This window comes from Onychomys torridus, unplaced genomic scaffold (assembly GCF_903995425.1).
Source record: "Onychomys torridus unplaced genomic scaffold, mOncTor1.1, whole genome shotgun sequence".
In the NCBI taxonomy this organism is placed as follows: domain Eukaryota; kingdom Metazoa; phylum Chordata; class Mammalia; order Rodentia; family Cricetidae; genus Onychomys; species Onychomys torridus.
Window position 1 is genome coordinate 330,465 of NW_023413825.1, and position 19,564 is coordinate 350,028.

The 19,564-nt window shown below is 42.7% G+C and overlaps 1 long non-coding RNA gene across 1 annotated transcript; it reads right to left on the bottom strand.

The window, feature by feature from the left end:
* Nucleotides 1-2,076: 2,076 nt before the first annotated feature.
* Nucleotides 2,077-18,361, bottom strand: LOC118576513. Its single transcript, XR_004943957.1, has 3 exons — nt 17,743-18,361; nt 6,304-6,450; nt 2,077-3,758 (listed from the first exon to the last, which is right to left on the bottom strand). It is a non-coding gene; the product is annotated as an uncharacterized LOC118576513 (long non-coding RNA).
* Nucleotides 18,362-19,564: the final 1,203 nt, after the last annotated feature.

The window sequence follows — 19,564 nt, forward strand, 5'->3', positions numbered from 1 at the left end:
TGTTTTGGAGATGACAGTACCGTGGGAAGACTGACAATAGGAGCAGCAACAGTGGGGTGGAGCCAGCCAGGAGACAAGCTGTGTGTACTGCAGAGGGCAGAGCCAGAGACGGGACCCCAGCCCTTTGGAGGAGTCCAGACGATCGTGGGTGGATCCCAGATACTGCACAGCTGGAATTTTGTTTTCATTTCATTTGACTGTGACCTATTTTTTCCCTCTTGAAGTAAGAACATATTTTACTGGAGCCCACAGTTGAGAGACTTGGAATGTCGAAAGACCTTGGATTTTAAAAGATTGGTCACTAAAATTTTAATGTGATTGAATTTGTAAAGACTGTGGGATTTTTAAGTTATTTATGTTCTTAATGTGAGACCTTGGGGATGGTTAAGAAAGGAAGGATTGAGGCTTAATAGCGTTGCGTTTCTGTGTCGGGTTGACAAGGGGTCAGTTGAACTGGCTGGTTTTGTGTGTCAACTTGAAACAAGCTAGAGTCATCAGAGAGGAAGGAGCTTCAGTTGAGGAAATGCCTCAATAAGATCCAGCTGTAAGGTATTTTCTTATTTAGTAATCGTTGAGGAAGGGCCCAGTCCATAGTGGGTGATGCCATCCCTGGCTCGTGGTCCTGGGTTCTACAAGTAGATGGGCTGAGTGGGCCAGGGGAAGCAAGCCAGTAAGCAGCTTCTCTCCAGGGCCTCTGCATCAGCTCCTGCCTCCAGGTTCCTGCCCTGTTTGAAGTTCCCATCCTGACTTCCTTCAGTAATAAAAAGCAATGCTGAAGTGTAAGCCAAATAAACCCTTTCCTCCCCAACTTTCTCTTTGGTCGTAGTTTTCATTACAGCAATAGAAACCCTTAGACACAATTTAAATCAATTAACACTAAAAGGGGTCAATTAATCAAGCTATTCACTTTGACTTATCAGACGTGAATGTACATGTCTCTTATTGTTGAAACCAATGGCATTTAATCACACTAATAACTTAGCGATGGATTTTATAGGGAGCCCTTCTTGACACTTCAGGCAACAGTGGGAAACTTGATTTGTTTTGGAAGCGCACATAAGTGTTCTCAGTTAAGGTTTCTTTTTTTTTTTTCTTATAGTATGTGTTTAAATTTTATACATCAGCATGGGTTCCCTGTCCTCCCCCTCCCGGCCCCACCCTCACCCTTCCCCCAGCCCCTCCCCTCCATTCCCATATCCTCCAAGAGGTCGAAGTGCGACATTAAGTGGTGGACTTACATGATGAAACCTGCAATAACGAATATGCACCAGGATCCAAAGACAGAAGCCGAGTACCAAGCACATACCACCTCCTACATGCTCTAACAGCTTTGGTGTGAAGATCAATGCAGAGCCTTGCAAATTGGATTGCACCTTAGACAAAGTAAATCAAACACAATCAAAGGTATGTGCTTGTGATAGAATATCAGTAGTTCTGGCAATATAGGTCACGGTGATACGTGTAAACTGTCCACTGTAGTAAGTACACAGACAAAGGTCCTTCTTTCTCACGTATGCTCTGAGGGTGTGGCATTCTCAGATGATGATAAACAAAAGGTCAGGTTTGTTTCTCCTCCTGTTATGGAAATGATAGGTGTAGCCTCAGAGTCAGTGAGAAGCGATTTCCCACAGCTGTGAACAGCACCTTGCGTGTGAAGCACAGTCTAATGGAAAAGTGTGTTAAAGATTCAGAGCTTTCATGAGCAAGCCCATGGTAAGCCCAGGAAAGTGGAGCCCTGCCATCTCAGTGTGCCCACTATAGTTTACAAAGATTACAATAATATTAAGATCTCCCATTTCCTGTGATCTTGTCATTCCTGTTGTTTTTTTCTTTGACTGTGTCCCCTGGATGGCCCTTTTTGAAATTCTCCCACTCAGACCCTATTGAGTCATTTGCAGTAGTCACAGGGAGGGACCATGAATATCTGTCCTGTTTTGTTTTGTTTTTCTGAGACAGGGTTTCTCTGTGTAGCTTTGCGCCTTTCCTTGAACTCGCTTTGTAGACTAGGCTGGTCTCGAACTCACAGAGATTCACCTGCCTCTGCCTCCCAAGTGCTGGGATTAAAGGCATGTGCTACCACCACCTGACGAATATCTCTTCTTATCTATCTGCAGCTGCACTGAGCATTGCTTCACTCCGCCCTGGGGGGATATTTTTGTGCCATGAAAGTTTCTGGTGGTTTTAGCTCTTTGCCATTGAGTCATTCCAGCCTTTAGGCATTCTTTTCTCACCCCCCCCCCTTTTTACATGTAAGTGATGCAGGTGTCTGCTGTCTGTGTATGCATGTCTGCTTGTTTGTACAAGCACTGGATGCAGGTGGGTGTGCATGTGTATCTGTGGAGGCTAAGTTTGATGTTAGGAATCACCTTTTTTTTGCTTTCCACCTCATTCATGGAGGCAGGTCTTGTTAGCCAGCTTGATTTTGGGGTCCCCCATCTCTGATTTTCAAGGCTGGAATTACAGGTGGGTTGCCATGCCCACCTGGCATTTACTTGGGCTCTAGGGATCTGACTCTGTTACTGGTGCTTATGCAGCAAGTGCTTTAACTGTAGTGCCATCTCCAGACCTCAAGTATCTCCCAGGGAGCCACCAGCAATAATGTGCCAGAGATGCAACATGGGTGTCAAGCCTTGTTTAATTTGGTAGTTAAATGTTTGTTTGAGACAGGTCTTCCTATGTCCCCCAGTACAAAGAGCCCATAAAAATGATCGCATGGCCATTTTATGACCCTATGTCTTTGGCTGTTACTAAGGAAACAACATCTTGCCAGAACAGACATTGTTCTGTGATAGAGACAAACTGCCCCTGACAAAGACATCTGCAGCATGAAGCCTTGGCCTGGGTCTGGTTTGTGAGATGAACCTTTTTGAGTTCTTTGAAGACCAGTGTCATAGTCTGTTTTCCTGCGGCACACAAATCACCAGTGACACTGCTTCCATTCTGATGGCTGAACTTGCAAGATGAGTGTCACCATTTTTTAATTTTTTAAAAATTTTTGGCTCTGCTAGGATTCTCTGGTCACATCACAATATGGGAGACATGCGAGAGGGACGTATGGCAAGGTGGGACAGCCTTACTTAAAATAAAAATAAATCTGACTTATTTTAGATTCCTGAAAGTGTACATGCCTGATTCTTCTTCCGACTCAAACTTCATGCCCATGGAAATGTCTTCTTCGCTGGCGACTAAACCCTTTCCCTTGGGGCTAGGAATGCTGCAGCAGTCAACAGTGAGGCTTTGACAACAGTTATGGTCAGAAGAAGCAGAAATAAACAAAACATGGTGACAGGACAGCATGGAACAATGTGAGCTAGGAGTCCTGAGAGGGAGAGAACAGGCTCTGGACTGACCCGCATCTCTGGGTTCTCAGTGATGGGTGTGGACTTAGTCCCTGGACAGCATTTGTTTAGTTTTCCGTCTCAGAAGCCTGTGGATTTTTTTTTTGTGTGTGTGTGTGTGTGTGTATGTTTTACTCAGGTTGACTCATACAGGTTCCCAGAAGTTAAATCCCTGTCTAACCAACAGTCATTACTGTAGGATGGATGGGATCCCATTCGTTCCTGGTAAAAGTAAATGGGAACCCTGAGTGTGATAAAATCAATATTTGCATTGATTGCATCAGCTCTGACCTCCATACCAGGAGAGAGATGGGTCCGTGGGGAGACCACCATGGGTGTGAAGAGTAGGTAGAAGAGGTTTTTCCACTTGCATCAAATCTGAGTCTGTCACACTTACCATACTGATATGCTTCTGGGAAGCTGAAATGAAGAAAAGAAGAAACAGGAGGAAGGAAGACAGTGGAGACTGTTGTGTGACATTATTTCTGGGAGGCATGAACACATTACTCGCTCAATACAAGGTACCAATGGCAGGCCAAAGTAATGGTACCACTGAATCTAACTTTGCAAACCAATGAATTTATTGGATTCACTGACAGGAGTATGAATGAAAAGATCATTTACAGGAACATGGATGACTCAAAGACATCTACATACCAAAAACCCACCCCACCTTGGGTGATGACTCAAAATCTAGAACCCTGGAGCTTACTTCAGGACTTAGAGGAAGTTAAGCAGTTGGCATTCTCTTCCTTAGTAGTCCTTGCTGCTTATACAACCTTGTGGTGTAAGGGACCTTGTTAATACAGTAAGTTTCAGGGACTTCCTGAGGCTTGTGAATTATTTTCTTTCTGAGTCTTGTAGAGCCCCTGTTTAGAACTTAGTCTTATCAAGCTCTCTTCCAGGATGGCATGTTTTGATTCAGAGGACATTGCTACACATATGGGATGGCCAGGGGGTGTTGTCTACATGAAGAAGCCTTGGTGTATAGTGGTGCTTATGGGACTCAGTGCTATGGAGCCTGAGCAGCCTGAGGCATCATTAGCCAGAGTAGCATCACCCTGGGCTCCCTGATATGGGAAATGCCACCTTGATTTGCTATGTGATCATTATCTTGGTTGCCTATGGGACTGTCCATCACCATGTTTGGTTGGCATCTTTGCTTCCCCAAACATTTACCTAATTTTTTATTTATATGTACATACTTGCAGCTCTATTTGTCAGTCTGTGTATGTGAGTATAGGTGCTCATGCAGGCAGAGGGGTCAGATCCTCTGGAACATGATATATAGATCAATGCGATGTGCCTACAATAGGTGCTGGGAACCAAACTCAGGCTCTCAGTCACTTGCTCTGCATCCTCCATGCTCCATGTGGCTAGCTGGCTGGTCAGCCAGCCCCAGCAACCCTCTAATGTCTTCCTTCAGCACTAGGATTACAGCCACAAACATGCATTGGAGGAAAAAGCAGCCTCTTTATCAATTGGTCTTGGGAAAGCCAGATTTCCACACGTAAAAGAATGAAACTAGATTTCATCTGCCTCAAATTATAAAAAACCTCAATTCAAAATGTATCCAAAGCCTACACATAAGTCTTGACAGGTTGAAAGTACCAGAGAAAAAATGTGGGGAAAACACTTGAAGATATGTAGATAGACAAAGCTGTTTAGAACAGGAATCTGAAGAACAGATATAATCCCAATGATTGACAGAGGGATTGCATAAAATCAATGATCTTGAGATTGGAGAGATGTCTCAGTGGATAATGACATAAACCAAGGAAACTCAGATGAGTTGGAAACTCCCAATTCAACCTAGTGATAAGAACACTCCCTTGACAAGAAAGTCAACATCATATGAGAACATACGCCAACTCATTTCGCCTTATAACTACATGACACACATCTATTGATAAAACTTCCCTCCCCAAAGTTCCCCTTTTATCCTATAAAGCCCAACCCCGCTGCACCAGGACACAGTCTCCACTACCTCAGAGAGACTGCTTACCTTCACTGTTATTACAGCACAGTTCACTTGTGCAGAGGTTGGGCTCCTCTGCCTTTAATTTCACTCTCTTCCACCAATACCAACCTAACAGCTAAGCAGAAAGACTACTTCTTCAGAGTTCCAAGGTTTGATTCCCAACCCAGACATGGTGGCTCCTCCAGTTCCAGGAAATCTAATGTTTTCTCTGACTTCTGTAGGAACTGCATGCCCCTGGTACACAGACATATACACAGACAAAATACCCATATACATAAAACTAAGACTAAATACATCTCTCTCTTTTTTTTTTTAAATAAAAGAATTCTACAAAGCAAAGAATACAATCAGGAGGGTGAAGGGAGACCACAGAGTGAGAAAAAGTCTTTGCTAACTACACATCAGACAAGAGATTTGCACATAGAATATATAAAGAACTGTTGAAATTAAACACCCCAGTATATCATCCACTCAATAAATGGACTGTTGAGCTGAATAGAGAGCTCTTGAAAAAGTGTTTAACATCCTTAGCCACCAGGGAGATGCAAATTAGAATTGCATTGGACTCCATTTTACTCTAGTCAGAACAGCTTGTCAGTAAAGGAGACATTGACAACATACTAGCAAGGATGTGGGGGAAGAGAAACCCCATTCATTCCTGTGGGATTGTAAATTTGCCCAAGTACTGAGGAAATCAGTGTGGAAGTTCATAAAATCACTGAAATTAGAATTAGCCTGTGACCCAGCTCTAAAACTCCTAGGTTTACCCAAAGACTCTAAGTAAACATGTTATAGAGAAGCTTGTTATGGAAATTATTATTAAATGAGAAATGTACCCAGAGGCTCATGTGTTTGGGCACTTGATCCTCTATTGGAGGAGCTGTTTTCAGGGTCTGTCATGGAACCTTTAGAGAGTGGAGCCTTGCTGGAGGAAGTAGGTCACTGGGGATGGGCTTTGAGACTTTCTAGCCTTGCCCCACTTACCTTTACCCTCTCTTTCCTGTGTGCAGATGAAATATGATCTCTGTTTCCAGCTCCTGCTGCCATTTCATGCCTTCTTTATCTCAATGGACTTTATCCCTCTGGAACTATAAGTTAACTTAAGTTGCTTTTGGTCATGGTGTTTTGTCTCTGCAACAGAAAAGTAGCAAAAAGGATTATATATTCATGTGTATTGTTGCACTATTCACAACAACCACGAAAAGGAAGTAGCCTTGATGTTAAAGAACAGGTTCATGGACAAGGTGAATATGGTGCCTAGTCACAATGAAACTCTATGCAGCCATAAAGAGAAATGAAATAATGACATTTTTAGGAAAATAAATAAAAACTGTGTTAAGTGAAATAGGCCAGACTCAGAAAGACAAATCTTGCATGCTTTCTATTATGTGTGGGGCTTAAATTTAAAAGTGTGTGTGTGTGTGTGTGTGTGTGTGTGTGTGTGTGTGTGTGTGTGTGTAAATTTATAGACATGTATAGGCCATGAGACTGGAAAGGGGATTATAAGAACAAAGTAGAACATTTTTAAGGCAGTGAGGAACACGCAGGGCAATGTAACCCACATGAAATGTCAGCAGATTGAAGGGCTAACTTGGGACTGACTTGAGGATAAATAGGAACCACTTGGAGGTGGTGAATGTGACCATAGGAGAAGCAAACAGGGAGAGGAACAAAAGAAAACAAAATGTCACACATAGGTACAGAGATGCCATGATGGATAACTCAGTTCTGGCCCATGTGAGTAAAAAAAAAACAAAAAACAAAAAACAAAAGACATAGAGATATTTAAAAAGGGATACCAACAGCATAATGAATATTTTACCAGTTGTTTTCAATATGCTAGAGCTGTCTGAGGGACAACAAATCAGATAAAATAGCTTGAGGCATTTCAAAGTACTCAATTTTGTTGTCCTACTAACAATGGCATAAACTGTCACTTAGCCCAGCATACTTGACCTTTCTTGAGGCAGCTGAGAATTTGCATTAGCATTGTCTCTTTGGAGAGCTTAGATAAGAGGTTTTGCTATATGGAAATTGACTTGCTAAAGATGTGTATTTTATAACAATAAAAACTCCTTTTCCAAGCTAGAGGCAGTCAGTTTGCCACAGGCTGACTCCCCTGAAGCTGGAAAGGCTAAAACTCATGCTAGAGTACCTTTGTTTCTTCTTTCCTTGGACCTGTGTGAACTCACACCCAATATAACAATCAAGTCTTGGCTACAATAGTCTGTGAGGCTGGACCATCTCAGCCAGTAGCCTTGAAGCTATTCTGGATACCAAACTCCGAGGAAACTGTAACAGAGACAGTCTGAGAGGCTAGATCACGTGGGCCATCCATTTTCATTGGTATCTGGTCCACTTGCTCTGAAAACATAAACCTTCCAAGGTAACATACCTATCTGCATTAACACAAGTATGGAATGTACAGTGTATACAAAACAGTTAAAGATGATTTTCTGTTTTATGTTTGAGCAGGTAAAAGGCATCTGTCAACTTTATAAGTCCCTTTGGACTGTATAATCAAACTATAATACAAATCTCTATCCATGCCATATGAAAGGATGACATGTAATAAGTCACGAGGACTCTGTAGCCAACAAGATTCATCATGTCTCATCTCAGAGCTGTTCCCATGTCTTTTTTTTACACATCACAGTCTTTTTTTTACACATCACACTGTCCCACAGTCTTTTTTTTTTTGCTTCCTCCCCCATGTGTGTAGCCAAGATATTCAGGAGGTCTCCTCGAGTCAAATCTGATCTCTATTAATCTGAAAGGAATTGACAGTCTTTTGTTTACTATGGAAACAAAAAATAACCCCTCCCCCAATGTAATACATTTTTTTTGGATTTACATTTTAAAGTTAAGGCGTTTTTCTTTTTTTTTTTTTTGAACATTTTATTTATTTTTTAATTTTTTACACATCAGCCATGGGTTCCCCTGTCCTCCGCCCTCCCGCTCCCACCTCAACCTTCCCCCCATCCCTTCCCCTCCATTCCCATCTCCTCCAGGGCTAAGACTCCCCTGGGGATTCATTTAAACCTGGTTGATTAACAGGCAGGCCCAGTCCCCTCTTTCCAGGCTGAGCAAAGTGTCCCTGTGTAAGCCAAGGTTCCAAACAGCCAGCTCATGCACTAAGGACAGGTCCCGGTCCCACAGCCTGGATGCCTCCCAAACAGTTCAAGGCATTTCTAAAGTATATAGGGTGGTTTAATTAAACAGTCCCTTTTATAATGCAATATCTCTCACCAGCTATTGTTTATTCATCAGTAATCAAAAAATTTAAAGTCGGTATAACACCATATAGGACCCAGATTCCCTATGTATTTCCCATCTCCATGGGGCTTATGTTGCCCCCCTTTTTTATTACTTTACTTCTCTTTTTAAAAGCATATGTATTATTTTAAAAGTAGTTATTTCTTTTATGACTGTCTATATTCTTGTTTTTTAAGACTATGCACATTATTAAATATACTGTAACATGTTCAGAGTTTTTTTTTCCATCTGAACTTGATATTGCATATCTATCATATCTATAACCTTTTCTGTCTGCATGAGAAAAACCTTAAACCCATCACTTGGCTTATCTCCTGGCACACTGGTGGCTCAAGCATGCCGGCAGCTGTCATAGACATGTCTCTGTACCATGGCCGACATGAGAGAAACAAGACTAGTGAGCAAAGTTTGGCTCTATTTTTGTGTGTTTAGAACCTTTTTGTTAACGCTTTCTCAGGTCTTTATGTCGCTATATGTGGCTAGATGTTGGATACCATTTGTAGGTGGATTTTTCTGTCCCTCTTGCCAACTTTCAAATCATGATGCAGATACTTAACATTAATTACAAAAGTTTGGCCTATAGCTTAAGCTTGTTCTAACTAGTTCTTATAACAAATTAACCTATATCTTTTAATCTATGTTCTTTTATGTGGCTTGATTACCATTACTTTGTAAAGCCCATGCTGCTTGCTTTGCATACCTGGCATCTCCTTGCTATTCTGCCCTTCTGTTTTCCATCATTCTCTCTGCCCCCCAAATACTGTATAGCTATTGACCATTCAGCTTTTTTTATTAAACCAGAGTGACACATATTCACAGTGTACAAAAAGATTATTCTACAATACATGCCACTGTGAGTGGGAAAAGATTCACAAGATTCCACCCGTAGATAAAGAGCTATAGGCAATCAATAACTGATGGGAGATGTCAGTTTTCTTCAGGGATCAAGCTCCCTGATAGATTATCCAATCACATGTAGTCATACCTAAACATATGTGCATACTAGCAACACCAAACAGACTGAGTGTATATATGTGTATGTATTCTTACATGCAGGTAAAAATATACAGATAGAAGATGGGGTTTTGGGTTTGAGAGGTAGTGGGAGCACAGGAGTAGTTGGGAGAGGAAAGGGTACCAATTACACAAATATTCATATATGAAATTCTAAAGCACTGACAAACAATTAAATGAAAACATTCTACCTCTCAGCTGTGTTTTTCCATTTCTTGGGCTCACTCACCACCTGTCACCACACTGAATGTCTGAAACGGCAAAGACTTTGTTCATGGAAGACTGTTCATCAGTCAGAACTTACTTGGGCTTCCTCTTGAGAAGGTCACCACTCAAGGCTCATGTTGGAACTGAAAGTCATTCAGTATCTCTAGTCTCTCTTGTAGTATGTGGATATGGCCTGTCACTCACTGTGGATGCTTACATGCTATGCACCACTGTTGGTGTCTTTTAATTAGTTTTTAAGATAAATAAAATGGAACTGAAATATATTTTCCTGCATGGGATCCTAGATAAGTAACTGATATGTAGTTAGAGTTTTCCTGCCTGGCCCAGTCAGGACAAATCTCTCTTACCCACCAGTCCCACAGTTGCTCAGATCCAACCAAGTCAACACACAGAAACTTATATTGCTTACAAACTGTATGGCCGTGGCAGGCTTCTTGTTACCTACTTCTTCTATCTTAAATTAACCCATTTCTGTTAGTCTATACTTTGCCACATGGCTTGTGGCTTACCAGTGTCTTTACATGTTGCTTCTCATGGTGATGGCTGGCAGTGTCTGTCCTCCCCAGCCTTCCACTTCCCAGAATTCTCTTCTCTCTTGTCCCACCTATACTTCCTGTCTGGCTACTGGCCAATCAGCATTTTATTTATACAGAGTGATATCCACAGCACGTCCCCTTTTCTTTTTCTTCACTGTTTGTGCAATGATACCTGGCAGTAGAATGCTTCCACTGAAGACTCAAAGCCTGTCCAAACATGACTTCTTTTTGAGGCTAAGATTGTCTTACAATAAATATATTTCTGAGTCCTTACCCTTCACCCTCTTCTCTCTCTATTGCTGCCACTCATCCACATTCACCCACATTCTTGTTCTTTCTTTTAGGTTCAGAGTTCCAAAAGCTGGTTACTATTTTTATTTCTGGACAGTTTAGTGTATTTAAATGAAAATCTTAAAATGATTTGACACCAATGACCCAAATTATATAGGATAATGAGAACCTTCAGCTTCTGTTTCAATTCATGCAGTAAGAAATGTTCATTGGAGGTGTTGGAGATTCAGGACAGGAGAGATGGCTTGGTGGTTATGAGCACTTGTTGTTCATGTAGAAGACCTGGGTTCACTTCCCACCACTTACATGGTAACTCATAGGCATTAGTAACTCCAGTTTCAGGATGCATGTGATTGCACAGATATATGTATGCTTAAGACGTACATATAAAATACATAACTCTAAAAAACTTTAAGGAAAACAATGATGTTGAAGATTCAAAATACTAAATTGAAGCTTGCCCATGTGCTGCAGGAAGGGGTAATTTTCTTGAAAAATAATGAAGGCTCTGGTTCTTGTCTGTCTTGAACATCCTTCTCTTTATTTTCTGTACCCTGAAGCAAATTGATATAAACACCCCTTGCTGTTGTGGAATAATGTTTTTGTACACTGTGAAGATGTTTTGCTCTCATTGGCTTAATAAAAAGCTAAATGTCCAATGGCTGGGCAAGAAGAGATTAGGCAGGACTTGTGGACAAGAAGAGAGCTCTGGGATGAAGGAGGGCAGAGTCACCAGGAGACAGGAGACATGGCAAGAAGCAAGATGATCATGCTGTGACTAGGAAAGATACTGAGCCACATGGTATATAAGAAATACTGGCAGAGTTAAGTTGTAAGAGCTTGCTAGTAACAAGCCTAAACTATCAGTTGAGCATTCATGATTAATAATAAATCTCTCTGTGGTTATTTGGCAGCTGGCTGGTGAGACAGAAAATACTGCCTACACTCTTTGTCTGGGAGAATCCGACATCAGGAATCTCAGTGGAGTTGAAACATGTCACCCAGTATTAAACTGGAGTGGCTGATTCCAGTCTCTCAGACTTCCTCATAGATAGGCTACCTCAATAGTTTCATTATGGTCACAAAAGCTGACTAATAAAATTGACTTTGAGACTTTTATATTTTTCTTTATGTCCTAAATCTGGCAACTTTGGACAGTAGCACCAACTTGTGCATCTATGAACTGTCCCTCTAGATTTAAGGCAAAGGAGGCTCTAGTACTTCCTGAGCACCCAGTTGGAACGTGTTAGTGAGGAACATCTAAGACATTTGAATATTTTCATTGAATCTCACTTAAATAAGCCCTACTCAATTCCAGATCAGGTTAACAAGATTCCTCCAAGTGAGTAATGTCATCTTCAGAATGACACAGATTGTCACATCTCCTTGGTCTATGTTTAGTCAAAGACCCTGCCAGAAGCACACATGAGCTTCAGGCTGCTTTAATGTTTCCGCTTTCCATATCCTCTTGTGGCTTCAGAACTAAGGCCAACAGGAGGAAGCTGGGATTCAAGTCAGGAGAACAGAACCCAAACTCCATCCTGACGTATCTCCACTCATCCCACATTGCTCTCTGTCCCACTTGTCACTTTCAGTCCTGGCCTCTCCTGTCTTCATTATTGGTGCTTCTGCCCCAGGACTGCCCTCTACCCACCAATGAAACACACCCTTCCCTGAATCCTCAGCTGATCTTAATGAACTCTGTTCATACTTCTCCTTTCTGCATTGCTGATAGCCACAGATCAGCTGCCATGGATTCTGTTCAGTCTCACTGAGCTAGACTTCAAAAGAATTTACCTCATGGAAAAACAATGGGCTGTAGATGGCGCCAAAAGAAGTCTAAGGCACTTTCCAGGTAATGAACTGGTTTTTGTTAATGAGATTAATTGTGAAATACTTTCATTTCCCACATGTTGGTTTCCATCCTCACCCACCTGCAAGTTGGCACAGAGGGAGTTTTATTTGATGGGACTGGGAATAGGAGGAGGCAGGCAGACATTCATGGGATTGTGTGCATTGGTTACTTTTCCTGCTCACCCTGTTGACTGCCGCCAGACAAGGGAGGTCATGAAGAATTGTTCTAGGATCTACACAGAGATCATGACCTGCCGGTTTCAGGAATGGAATCTTTTGTTCCTCCTCCACTCTGCCCCATCTGTCTGTCTGCTGCCCAGGTCACTTCCTCTGTCTCTTTCCATCCTTTGTGAATGGATGTCTACTTTCATCACTCTGTTTTCCATTTTTCTCAGCCTGCCAAAGGGAAGAGAATAGTTGATCTTTGCTGCCTGTTCTAAGAGGAACTTGAGGAAGGGAAAGTGCACACTTCTGCCACCTTGAAGATATCTACCACCCTGACCTACCCTCCATGATGGACTAAATCAAAGTGGTTCCCACAATTATGAGGAGGGTCACAACAAAAGAGAGATATTGGAACACTGGATAAAAATTCTTTCATGGTGTATAAAGGACATCCCTTGAGACTTTAATGATACAATCGAGTGTCTTGAATCACTAATTTTTACTCTGAAGGTAAGAACAGGCAGTATGTCAGATGTGGCCCTCCACAGAGATCAAACACCTTCCTAAAGGAAATGCACAGGATGCAGATTTTGGAGAAGTGAAGGATATTTCAGAAATCATTTGGCTTCAGGCTTAGGCCTCTTTTTTATTTTTATTTGTAAGTTTTTTTTTTCATTTTACATACCAACCACAGTTGCCCCTCCCTCCCCTCCTTCTGCTACCCCATCTCCCCTCACCCGACCCCCACCCACTACTCAGAGATGGTAAGGCATCCTATGGGGAGTCAACAAAGTCTGGCATATCAAGTTGATGTAGGAACAAGCCCCCACCCCCCCAAGCAAGGCTGAGCAAGGTATTCCTCCATAGGAAATGGGCTCCAAAAAGCTGGTTCATGCACTAAATAATAAATCCTGGTCCCACTACCAGGGGCCCCACAAACTTCCCAGGCCACACAGTTGACACCCACGTTTAGAGGGCGTAGTTTGGTCCCATGTAGATTCCCCAGCTATCAGTCCAGAGACTGTGATCTCCCACTAGCTTGGGTCAGCTGTTTCCTCATCATGATCTTGACACACCCCCCCCTTGCTCATATAATCCCTCCTCTCTCTCTTTAACTGGACTCCAGGAGCTTGGACCAGTGCTTAGCTATGAATCTCTGCACCTACTTTCATCAGTTAGTGGATGCGGGTTCTATGATAACAAGTAGGATAGTCAACAATCACTCAGGTCTCTCTCAATGGAAAATCCTTCTACCAAACTTGCTCTGGGGGCGTGGGGCTGGGCTTGTTCCTACATCAAGAAACTCAAGTACCCAGTGGCTGTCCCTCATTCTTTACCTTCTGGCTGAGACTTTCAGGTTGATTGTTAAAACAGCCACTCTGGGGCTGGAGAGATGGCTCAAAGGTTAGGAGCACTGACTCCTCTTCCAGAGGTCCTGAGTTCAATTCCCAGCAACCACATGGTGGCTCACAACCATCTGTAATGAGATCTGGTGCCCTCTTCTGTAATCAAAATAAATAAATAAATCTAAAAAAAGAGAAAGTTCTTAAAAAACAAACAATCAAAAAACAGCCACTGTGTTTGCCTTTGAAATATTCTGCCTCTAGTCTTGTGTGTACTTCAAGATGTATAATAGGGAGACTTTGCATATCATATTTAAGCATTTAAGGAATTTGCTGGGTTATGGTCCGAGACTGGTGACCAACACACACACACACACACACACACACACACACACACACACACACACACACAGGGTTGGCTACCACACATTCATACACCTGAACAAACAGGATGACATCTTACACACACACCGGATCAGCAACCATATCCTATGTGTCCAGGAAGAATGTACTGTAACTAGACTTACCTCTGAAAGTGACAGATCAGGCAAATTTCTAATTTGTTTCATTTTGGGGTGGATTTATCAGACTTCTCTGAAGTGTTAGGTGTTGATTGATTAAAGGGAGTCCTGGGACCTAGAACATCTCAGGTTGTTCACTACCGAGGAGCAGCTTGGCAATGGCACATTCCACATTCTGAGAATCTCTGAGACTTTTCGTGTCTCAAGATGTGGTCCCTGGTGATCTCACTGGGACCTAGAAATGTTGTGAGGTATCCACCACAGAAGACTGCCCAGACATGTGTTTAAGCAGTACAATGTTTTTATTAGCTGGCCAGAGATTACACGGGGTGTTTGAGTTCCCAGTGGAGACTGTCATGGGCCTTTGAAACCTCAAATCCCACCCCAGTGACACACTTCCTCTACCAAGGCTACACCTCCTAACCATTCTAATCCTTCTCAAATAGTGTCTGTGGTGGTTTGGAAGAAAATGGTCCCCAAAAGGAGTGGCACTATTAGGAGGTGTGGTCATGTTAGAGTAGCTATGGCCTTGTTGGAAGAAACTTGTCACTGTGGGGGTAGGCTTTCAAGTCTCCTTGCTCGAGCTCTGCTCAGTGTGGGACACAGTTGTTTCTGCTGCCTGCAGATCAAGATGTAGCACTCTCAGATTCTTCTCCAGCACCATGACTGCCTGCATGCTGCCATGCCACCCACCATGACAATAATGAACTAAACCTCTGAACTGTAAGCCTTCCCAATTAGATGTCTTTATTTTTTTTATAAGAGTTTCCATGGTAATGGTGTCTCTTCAGGACAATAGAGACCCTAATTAAGACAGAGCCACTCCCTGATGTCTAAGCATTCAAATATATGAGCTTATGAGAGACATTCTTATTCAAACCACCGTGTTAGTATCACTTGGCTTAGTTCTCTCAGATACTACTCTATGGGCATATCCTTTCCAAGAAAGAACCTGTCAATGTTCACACAAAATAAATAAGTACATGAATAAATAAAAATTCAAAGTTCATTGAACTAATATGGAGAAATAGAAGATAAAGAATGATTGTGGAAGCATGTGAGAGAATGCTGTAAACTTACTCTGACATACTGATGGGGCAGAATACATAATGTTCTTCCCACAAGGTATTCTTGTAGAAAGAATCACACAAACTATGAGAGGTGGATGCACTTGAAGCATAGACATGAAGGGAATGCCCTGATATGTCCCCATTGTCTTAATGGAAAAGCTGAAGGCCACTGCCATCAACTCCTCCTCTGTTTCTCTTGGGAAAAAAAAAAAAAAAAAAAAAAGAGCTGACCTCCCAGGGATATCCACGGAATGTGGCCTAACAAGATACCATAAACCTGGGCACAAACCTTCATATCACGGCTGTATGTGGCAACACAGTAAGAAGGAAAGGGTCCCAAGAGCAGGCAAAAGAGTCAGAGACACCCCCACTCCCACTGTTGGGAGTCCTACAAGAACACCAAGCTACACAACCATAACATATGCAGAAGAGCCAGCTCAGACCCACACAGGGCCTGTTTGTCGATTCAGTCCCTGTGAGCCCCTATGATCTCTGCTTAATTGATTCTGTGGGCTGTGTTCTCCTGATGTCCTCGACCCGTCTGGCTCATACAATCCTCCCTTCCCCTCTGCTGTAGAGTTACTCTGGCTTTGCCTAGTGTTTGGCTGTGCATCTGCTCCCATCGGTTGCTGGATGAAGGCCTTCTAATGACAACTGGGCTAGGCACGAATCTATGCGTATGACAGAATATCATTAGGAATCATTTCATTGACTCTTTTTTTAATTTTAATTTTTATTTATTTTTTATTTTTTGTCAGTGGTGCTTTGGTCTATCTGGAGTCTCTGAGCTGTCCTCCCTCTGGTTCCTGGCCATCCAGGCAGTGCCAGGCATGGGCTTCCTCTCATGGTGTGGGCCTTAAGTTGGATTAGTCTCTCTCACAAATTCTGTGCCACCATTGCCACAGCAAGTCTTGCAGGCAGACAGATTGTAGGTTGAAGGTTTTGTGGCTGGATTGATGTCCCAGTTCCACAGCTAGGAGCCTTGCCTGGTTACAGAGGATGGCCAGTTTGGGCTCCATAGTTCCTATAACTAGGAGACTTCGTAAGAGTCACTCTCAGAGCTTCCAGGGAGTTTTTCCACTGCATTAGGTTTCCACCTCACTCTCCAAATGCCTCCCCAACTCCAGTCGTCTCTCCCAGTATTCTCTCCCTCTGTTTCGTCCTCCTCCCCCGCCACCTGATCCCTCCTCTTGCCATCCCCACCTACCTCCAGTTCACCCCCCAAAACTATTCTATTTCCCCTTCCCAGAGGGATCCATGTGCTCTGAGAAACACTTAAAGAAATGTTCAACATCCTTAGCCATCAGGAAAATGAAAATCGAAACTACTATGAGATTCCACTTTACACCTATCAGAGTCGCTAAGATCAAACAAACAAGTGGAGAATATGGAGCAAGGTGAACACTGCTCCATTGCTGGTGGGAGTGCAAACTTGCACAGCCACTATGGAAATTAATATGGCAATTCCTCAAAAAATTGGAAATTGATCTACCACAAGACCCAGCTATACTGCTCTTGTGCATATAACCAAAAGACACTCTATCCTACCACACTTACTTGCTCAACTATGTTCATAGCAGCTTTATTCATAAGATAAAATCCGGGAACATTCTAGATGTCCCTCAACCGAGGAATGGATAAAGAAAATGTGGTACATTTACACAATGGAGTATTACTCAGTTGTTAACAACAATGACATCGCAACAAGCGGATGGAACTAGAAAAGATCATCCTGAGTGAGGTAACCCAGACCCAGAAAGACAAACATGATATGTGATAATTCATGAGTGGACATTAGTAAAGGAAAATCATGCTGCAATCCACAGACCCAGAGAAGCTAAGTAAGAAGGCCCAAGTTTTATACAGACATGGTGATGGGTGGGTTAACTGCTCAGAGGATTTGCCCAGTGAATAACCAACTAACTTAGTTTCTGGTAAATGCGTTCTGGGTGTCACATGTCAGCCCTATCCAAGCCCGCTGGTGTTTTGGCTTGCACACGGGGCTTTCCCACGGCCTGGCACCTGAGCGCCATGAGCAAGTTTTCCTAGGAGCTTCGCCAGTGCTAGTTTCTCATCTGTACTTGGACAGCACGCCTAGACTTAAAAAGAGCAGTTTTGATCTCACCTTTCCATACCTTTAGCGCTGAGACAGAAAGGAGCGGCCAGGCTCCTTCCTCATGGCTGGCGTTACAGATCCTGCAGGACACTATGGAACACTCCTCTGTGACGCGCACCGCCCACGCGCCTGTAGCTTCACAGACATGGAAGCGGAAGCTCCCAAGTGGAATCGTGGCCACAAGGTCCGCGTTCACGTTTCAGTCCCGTGTCCACTCGGGCAAGTTCGGCCTACAGCTCTGCACCGGGCACGTGAGGAGCAGAGGAGGGTTTGCCAGCGAGTGCCAGGGAACAGGGAGCCCGAGATCCCTGCGTGACTGGGTTCCCGGTGGCCCCCGCCTTTTCGCTTCACAAGGAGGGCTTAGTTTAGCGATAGGAATGTGACTCAGCCTAAGCTGGCTGAGGTCTCAGGACTCCGCGGTGCAGGGATACCGGCGTCAGGGAAGCGGCAGCTCAAACCTCAGAGACAAGATCCCTACCAGCGGAGGACCCTGCGGGGCCTCCAGTTCAGCTGCCTGGCAACAAGAGCTCCTAAATAATCACGTCAAAACCGAATAGTGACGGCAATAAAGATCAGAAACTTCTTAGCCAAATCCCTGTTGCGGTAGTACGCTGCTGTAGTTGCTTGCGTGAGGTCACTCCACTCGCTGATTGGCGTTCTATTGCCATCTAGTGACAAGATTCTGGAATGCAACTCAAAAAACCCTTGGGGCAGAGTGCTTTGTTCTCTTTGGAGTGCAAAGGTGATAATAATATGTTACGTGTATGCGAATGTGCCTTGGACCCCCAAGATCATATGATATAAAATGTGTGTTTGGAAAGATAATCCACAGAATGGAAAAGGATACTTACAAATTAAAGCTCATATAAGAGCTGGCACAGTGGTCACCTTTTAATTTCAGTAGAACAATTTCTTTAAGTTTCTTTGAGACCAGCCTCGTCTACATACCCAGTTACATAGTCCAGCCAGACCTACATGGTGAGGCCCTATCTCAAAAACAAAACTCACATAAGAAATTAATACCCATAAAATAGCTAAAAAGTAAAAGAAGCAGCCTAATATAAAATTAGACCAAGATTCAAATAGGTATTTATACAATGAATATACATGAGTGATCAATAACCTGAGAAAAAGCACACACAACCCACTGATCCCAAGGAAAGCAAAGCTCTAACGACTTCACACTCAACAAGAATGGTTATGACAAAAAAGAAAATCAATTGAAAAGAGTTGTCAAAATTGAAAACCATGCTCACTGCTACTGGGAATGTAACAATGCTCAGCTGCTGCTGAAGGCAATGTGGCAATTCCTCAAAAAAGTGAAATGGAATTCTCATGTGACTCAGCAATTGCAACTGTGGACATATGGCCAACAGAACTGAAAATGGCAACTCATTAGTCACTCAGGTATTCATGCCCATAATGGCATATAACAGCCCCCAAGTGGAAGCAACCCAGTGTTATAATATAATATAATAATATAATAGAAGAATGGAAAAGTAAAATGTGGTCAATTTGTATGTGAAATGTTACTCAGTCACAAGAAGGGAAGACATTCTGGTTTTGCTTTAGTATGATAAATGTTGAAGATACTATGCTAAACAAAATAAGCTGGACATGTTTATAATCACATTTATTTTCCATTTTTATTAGTTTTTTGAGAATTCTATACAATGTATTTTAATCATATTCACCCCTCCTTCAGTTCTTCCCAGATCCAAGGCCCATGTGTACCCAACCAACCTGTGTTCTCTTTATAATAAATCAATTCCACTTTGTCTTGCTCCTGTGTTCTTGAATACATAGTATTCAAATAGAACATGGCCCTTGA